Source organism: Prosopis cineraria, unplaced genomic scaffold (genome assembly GCF_029017545.1).
Source record: "Prosopis cineraria cultivar Desert tree isolate PC_DT_omini unplaced genomic scaffold, ASM2901754v1 PC12, whole genome shotgun sequence".
Taxonomy (NCBI): Eukaryota; Viridiplantae; Streptophyta; class Magnoliopsida; order Fabales; family Fabaceae; genus Prosopis; species Prosopis cineraria.
The window spans coordinates 14,239,326-14,246,841 of NW_026555343.1; the positions used below are offsets into that span (position 1 = coordinate 14,239,326).

Consider the following 7,516-nt stretch of genomic DNA (forward strand, 5'->3'; position numbering starts at 1 on the left):
TAGAAGCTCCTTTCCACTTCTAAGAGTGATGGCACTAACATTACTGCAATTAGGATTTACAACTGTTTGAGACGACAACTTTCCAGAAACTTGACTCTTCAATTCATTAATAGAGGTGGACAATTGCCCAATTTGATTCTCCAATTTTTGGATTACTATCTCAGTGCGTTGTTGAAATTGAATGTTGTTAGTTGCCATTTGCTTCATTAATTCTTCCAGACTTGGTCCATCATTTTTAGACCCTTGAATAGGAGTAGATTGCCTCATTGCTTGCATAGGTTGTGAATTTTGACCTGTAGCATTATATTAGTGTTGTTGACTTCCTCCATATTTGAAATTAGGGTGATCTCTCTACCCAGGATTATAAGTGTTAGAAAAAGGATCATATTTTTGGCCCTGTTGCATAGGTCTAGTTGGAAAAATCCCAGCACAATTCTCAACTCTATCATCCAACTGTGGGCAATGATCAGTAGTGTGTGTGGCCAAAAAACATATGCCACATAGAGGCCCAACTAAAGCAGAAGATGTGGTAGCTTGTTGAGGATTATAAAATTGAGGTTGTGCACACATCTGTGAGGGATATGCCTGTGGAAAAGTTGGCACTGCTGGTGAATTCATTAATTTTTGTTGTGTTACGACAATGTGCCGAACCATGCTAGAGAGCTCCTCCATCTTGTTCTCAAATTTAGGATCATATTGTGGTGTTTGAATCTCATTCACCCCTTTAACTACTTGGTTAGCTCGTGTCCTAAATTGTTAAGAATTTTGTGCCATCTTAGAAATGAGATTCATGGCATCAGTTGGAGTAAGTTCTACCAAAGCACCACCAGCTGCGGCATCAACAAACCACCTATCTGTTGGTAAGAGACCTTCATAAAAATGTTGAACCAGCTGCTGATCAGGTATTTGATGGTGAGGGCAGCTGGCACATAATTTCTTAAATCTTTCCCAATATTCATGAAATGTCTCCCCAGTCATCTGACGAATCCCACAAATATCTTTTTTATTGCTACTGTGCGAGAGGTAGGGAAGAATTTTTCCAAGAATAACTGTGTCATTTGATCCCAAGAGGTAATGGCACCTGGTTGCAAGTAATACAACCAATCTTTTGCCACTCCATCCAATGAAAAAGGAAAAGCCCTCAATTTGATTTGCTCTTCTGAAACTCCTTGAGGCTTCATGGTGGAGCACACAATATGAAATTCCTTCAAGTGCCTATTCGGGTCCTCTCCTGCAAGACCATGAAATTTAGGTAGCAAATGTACTAAACCAGATTTCAATTCAAAACTAGCATTTGCATCTAAATTAGGATATTGAATGCACAAATTTTGAGAGTGTGCATTAGGCGCAGCTAATTCTTTAATTGTCCTATTACCATTATTATTTTCATCCATGTTTTCCAACTTAACTGTAGAGTCTAAGTCAGATTCAGAATCACTAATAACGCTATCAATCAATTCAGACAAAATTTCAGAAATAACACTATCCCTAATTTTATGGTGCTTTTGATTCTTACGGTTATTACGACAAGTTCTCTCAATTTTAGAATTCAAATTAATTAATTTATCTTGCAAAGATCTTGTCATGCACTAATAAACTGGAAAAACAATGAAAAACACCTAAAACAAGTAAAGAAAAAAAAATAATAAATCTTGAAAAAAATAAAAAAATACTAGAAAAAAAATAAAAATAATAAAAATAATGAGAAAGAAAAAAAAAACTAATAACCAAACTCAAAAAGTTAACACCTTTGACACTACTGTCGAATATCACCAAAATTAATAAAAACTAGATTTTGCAGTAAAGTGCAACCTAGGTTGTCTCTCTAAGAGTCAATAGAGTAACTATTTAAATTATAATTATGAAAAGCTAAAAAATTGGGGGGGGTTTTATAATGAAATTAAAAAATCTAAATTAGAATTAGATAAATAAAGAAAATTCAACTGAGAAAATTATCAAGAACAAGCAATGCAATCAATCACAAGCCAATCACCTAAATTTAATCTTCCTCGTCCACAAATTAAATTAATTTTATTTAACTTTATTATTCTGGTTTTATTATTTATTTCTCAAATTTTCATTCAAGAATTAAACAAGAAATTAAGTTATAGATTAATTGAGATCTCTTTTAACCCACAACTTAACAACTGTTCCATGTTAGCCACACCAGAACAAAGCATGGATAATCATCCAAGCTAGGTCAAATTACTCTTACAATGCTATATCAATCGATTATAGCAAGCAAAACTTCAGATAAAATTTATAACCCAAAAATTATACAATAAAGCGACTCTAATCAGCAATAGCAATTAAAGCATAAAATTCAGAAGTAGAGAGAAGAGGAGCAAATTGGAATAAAGCTAAAAGAAAATTTTCTTTGAATATCAAAGACTCTAATTAAAATTTAGGATCATAATTTGTGATTGATCACACTAAAAAAATTAGCTATTCATAGAACTAAAAATTAAATAACATGAGATGAGAAATTGACAAGCCATCCCTAAAAAAATTGAAGAAAAAGAGAACTGCGGTCGCTACGCCGTCGGTTATGTTCTTTTCTTTCGTAAAAGTAGTGCTCTTTCTTTTTTTCAATCCGTCCAGTGATGCCTCCATCCCCTTAAATCTCAACGTGTGAGGCTTTTATATTAGAAGTCTTGTGGTGTGTGTTCGTATGCCTCTTCCAACTTGAAACTTAATAATTTAATAAAAAAATAAAAATACCCTAAATAACCCTAAATGAAAACTACACTAAATAACCCAAAATAAATTCAAATAAAATTTTAAAGATTTGATTCTTGATTTGATCTCCAAGCATGCCCATATTCTTCTTATCCAAAATATTCTCTACCAATATCTTTCAAATTAAATCTAGAAAATCTGCACAAATAAAATAAAATTAAATAGCATGTGTGCAAAAATATTAAAGATATCATTTATATTTTAAAATCAAAGATTTAGTTAGTTGAAATTCCAAAACTGAATATTGGCTAATAAAATCAAATAATATCTAATTAAACTCAATTAGCCTCAAATAAATATTTAAAAGTCTAAATTAAAAGGATAAAAATATATAAAATTATCATTTATCATTCCTCATAAAGATCGACCTATGTATATACTAGTACTACATTAGTGTAGCTTAGTATTATTTTGCTAGGGTAGCGACAACCTTAGTCAGTCTTCCCTGTTTCAAGTACTAAAATCCCTCTTCCTTCTCTGTTCTTGCTATGATATGGAGTGCACCGGACCTTTTTCTTCCTCCTTCATGTTCATGTGATGGCAACTTTCTCCTCATTTTTTTGCTTCTACCATCATGGATTGAGGTAAGGATATCTGAATCTCTTTTTCTCTATTGGTCTTACGTATGAATAGGAGATGTAAAAGGATATAAACAAGTTGAAAATCAAGTTTTAAGAGCATGAATTCTAATATGTTATTCATTATAATTGTTTGATTCAAACTTGGGAAGGATGGAAGTGGGTTTAAATCTTCATCAAGCTTAACTAATTAATTCTTGGGAGGGAGTTAAGCATAAGAAGCATGACTGATTTGATTTTCTTTAAGTTTATAATTGATTTGGGTTGAAGAAGTGGAATCGAATAGGAGGAAGCTTGATATTAGTTTGAGAATTAAAGCCTGCAATGTTCTTGATAAAATGTCTAAATGTGAGTTTGTGATGAACATATTGTTGTTAATTAAACAATTATTATATCACGACCCAGAAATAAAGGGTGACTAGCATGGGTGTGAACTACATCACACATTCTCATAAGCTTTAAAATAAAAATTCATTTCATTTTCTAAAAAGAAATAATCAGATCATGTAGAAATTCTAACACTTATAAAATTAATTGTCATAACAAGATTTCAATGTTTTTGTAAAAATTTTGGCAAAACCTCTCTTGTAAATAAGGTCTCCCAAAAATTCTACAATAAAATTTTCATAAAATATAATATTAATCAAGAGCTTAACTCCTTCCAACCAGCAATAATATATATAGTTCAAAATAAAATTCTAACAATAATCTATGTAGAACACTAATCTTTCTTTTAAATCAAAAATACATACGACTTATATAATTACATCAAAAGTAACAGTACCAATCAAAATTTCTACCCAATGTAGCTATATTGTCCTTTAGAGGTCAGTGGTAGGATCAGCGTCAGCTAATAAATCTGAGACCAAAATAAACTTTCTAGTGAATAGCATTTTCAAAGAAGAATTTTAAAATTTTAAATTATCAAGCTCAATTAATGGTGTAAACTATAAAAAAATAATTCAACAGAATAAACTTATAGGTTTGTAAGTCATAGCCATGATCATCAAATGAGAGTAAATTGGAAGCAAATTATTTTATCGTGCTTAAAGTAAACAATTTATTCACACATAAATCAGAGTGATATAATTGCTAGCTAAAATTATGTAAATTTTGAAAACACATATTAGTTAACATTTAGAATTTTGAGAACTTAACAGAACAGGTAACAAATGTGGACACACAGCCTATGAGGGTAAATAACCAAATGCGGCTTATGCATGAAAATAAATATGGACACACAATCCATGAGGGTACGTAACCAAACGCAGCCGAAGCTACAAAAACAAACGTAGACACAGTGTCTACGAGGGTAAATAAACAAATGCAACTTAGGCCACGAAATCAAACGTGGGTACAAATTCCACGAATATCAAACGTAAGAACAAAGCTCACAAGACAAACTAGCTAGTGTTTAACCACAGTGCGCTACGGGCTAACGGAACTACCCTTAACAGCAGTATTCTATTTACAATCCTCTTAAAAATTACGTTTCAAACATGTGAGAAGAATAATTACTTCTAAAATTTAATTTGCATTTTCAATACTAAACTCGCATGAATCATTTCAAATTTCAATGTAGTACTTGTCAAGAATAATATTTCATAATAATATATAAATGGTTAAATAAAAACTCCTCTTTCTATGCGTGCACATGCAGTCACAGAGGAGATAAATTTCTAAAACCTCAACCCTCAACTCACATATATCATATATTATTACCAAGTTTAGATGGATTTCAAGCTTAAAGTTTCAATGTTCTCCTTTCTATAACAGCATAGACGATTGCAGAACAAAAATAAAGTGCTGTAACTACACGCATAGAGCAGCGACAGCAACACATATATACATTTACACGTACAGCTGATCCACAAATGGAAGGTCCAAAAATTCCTCACCTTAACTTGACTAGCCCAGACAATGACAGACAGCAGAGAAGGAAGAAGAAGGATCCTTGAATATTGAACAGAAGAGAGAGCCCGACGCTGCACACGTTATGGCAAGAAGGAAAAATGAAACTAATAGCAGAACAGGGGAGGACAAAAACTGGACGCTACTCTCAAGAAAGCACCACAACCAAATCCACAGCAACAACCCAAGCTCATAATAGTCCCACCGAAGCTCTAGCAACTTAATCTCTCATTCCTACAATCTCTCAAATGTAAATGGCACGAGAGAGCAACATCAGACAGAGAGGAAGAAAAACAGAGTTGGAAGACATGAAGGTATACCCAAACGTCACTGTGCCATGGTAAGTCTCTTCTAACACCGGTGACAGTAAGGGACGAAGAAGGGAGAGATGGTCGGTGATGGTAGAAGCTTGGAGAGCAGTTTTGAACACTCTCGAATTCTATCTCTCTCTTTGTGCACCGACTGAATAAGGAAGAGAAAGGATAATTTAAAATGATGAGGGTGAGGGTAGAATGGTAATTTCTTAAAGCTAAAATTACAAAAATAAACCCCCTCCATTTGTGCATCAGCAGATTCAAAACTTGATCCTTTTACATAAATGGTTACATAGTAACCACTAAACTAAGTCTTCTTTTTGCTACACATATTTCCAAAATTAATATAACTAATATTAAAACACCAACTTATATATATACTTATATTTATTATTGTTGTTGTTATTGTTGTTGTTGTTTTTTTTTTTTTGGGCTATTACATATTAGAAGACAATTATTCTTTTTAGTAGATGTTAGGAAGTTTGAATTGTTTCAATTATTATTATAAGAGAACTTTTGAAAAGGGAATTAAAGTGAAAGAGGCTTGGTAGTTTATGATGCTTTGTTAAGCATTAAGGAAGGCATAAACAAAATGGAAAGGTTTTCTTTTGCTCTTGTTAGGTTATTGTTAAGTTAATAATTTGATAAGAAAATTTTGGCTACGTATGTATAGTTGTGATGTTATTTGAAATTGATTTAATTGTCACTAACTGTTTGAGGAATCAATTGATAAGTGAAACTAAAGGAGGAAGAAAACTTATTAGGATAAAAAGAATGGTTAGCATATTAAACACTTATTTATTTAAATTGTATGAAGAAAAGAATAAACAAGTGATTTTAAAATTTTGATTGACTTATTAAGAAAAGTAATGGCACCCTTTGAACTAAATGAGAAGTTAAAGTGAAGCAAGCTTTAAAATTATTGAGAAACTCTCAGGTGAGTAGGTAGTGTTTTAAATAATTTCTTACAAAGTGTTTATAAAATTTTTTTTATTTAAATTTTTACATTATTCCTTTATTTATCGTATAAATATTCTTGTCAGTTTTAATTTTAGAATTCATACAATTTTTTTTACTTACTATCACGCCTCAAAATTCAGGAGTGACCGACATGAGATATGTGTATAAAACACATATCCTTTAAGCCTTAATTCAAGAAAATTTTCTAAATACTTAATTCTATTTATATAGAATTAGGAAATCTTGGATAATTTTTATTTAAACAAAAGCCTTAAGACTTTGTAAGAATTTTGACAACATCTCATTTATAAGTATAACCTTCCGAAAATCCTACAATACAAAACTTTCTTACTAATGCCAAACTTTCTTACTAATTTTTATCAAGCATCTTGTGAACATGAATCTTTTAACTAATATCAAACTTCCTTACTTCAAATTTCATTCCCCAAATTTGTTCATCAATAATTGAAATAATCTAGCCCTCCAATTTACTCCTTCAGCATATATAAATTTGTTTATACTCAAAGAAGAACCAGGTTTCCAACTTTAAATTCCTCACGGTTAGCAAAAAAAAAAAAAAAAACAGAGAGGAAAAATTCAGTCACAAGACGTAACTATATACATGCAGCAACAAAGAAGTGAGAGATTGAAGCTTCTTACCACATGAAACCACCAACAACACAAATAAGGAAGGAGTGCACGGTACAGAATAGGGGAAGGAAGCTTGGACAATAACACCATATAGAACAAAAGAGCTTATAACCTCACTGGAACTACTTGCACTGGCGACGAATAGCGGCTTCAGCAATGATGATGACAAATCGAGAAGCTAGACACTAGTAAGGTTGAGCGATTTGTGACTCAAAACAGGGGAGAAGAAGCATTCACAAACCAGATTCCTACAAGGATGGAAGGAGCTTTATCACCACCCATGCCGTTGACAGTAGCTGGGACAAACGCTGAAAAAATTGAAGGAGAGATGGTTGATCTCCCTAGCTTTTGAACATTAAAAAT

General features: G+C 32.1%; 1 non-coding gene across 1 annotated transcript; it reads left to right on the plus strand.

Annotated features, from left to right (window-relative positions):
• The first annotated feature begins 904 nt into the window (after positions 1-904).
• LOC129289724 (small nucleolar RNA R71) lies at positions 905-1,011 on the plus strand. The gene has a single exon (XR_008588213.1). It is a non-coding gene; the product is annotated as a small nucleolar RNA R71 (small nucleolar RNA).
• Positions 1,012-7,516: the final 6,505 nt, after the last annotated feature.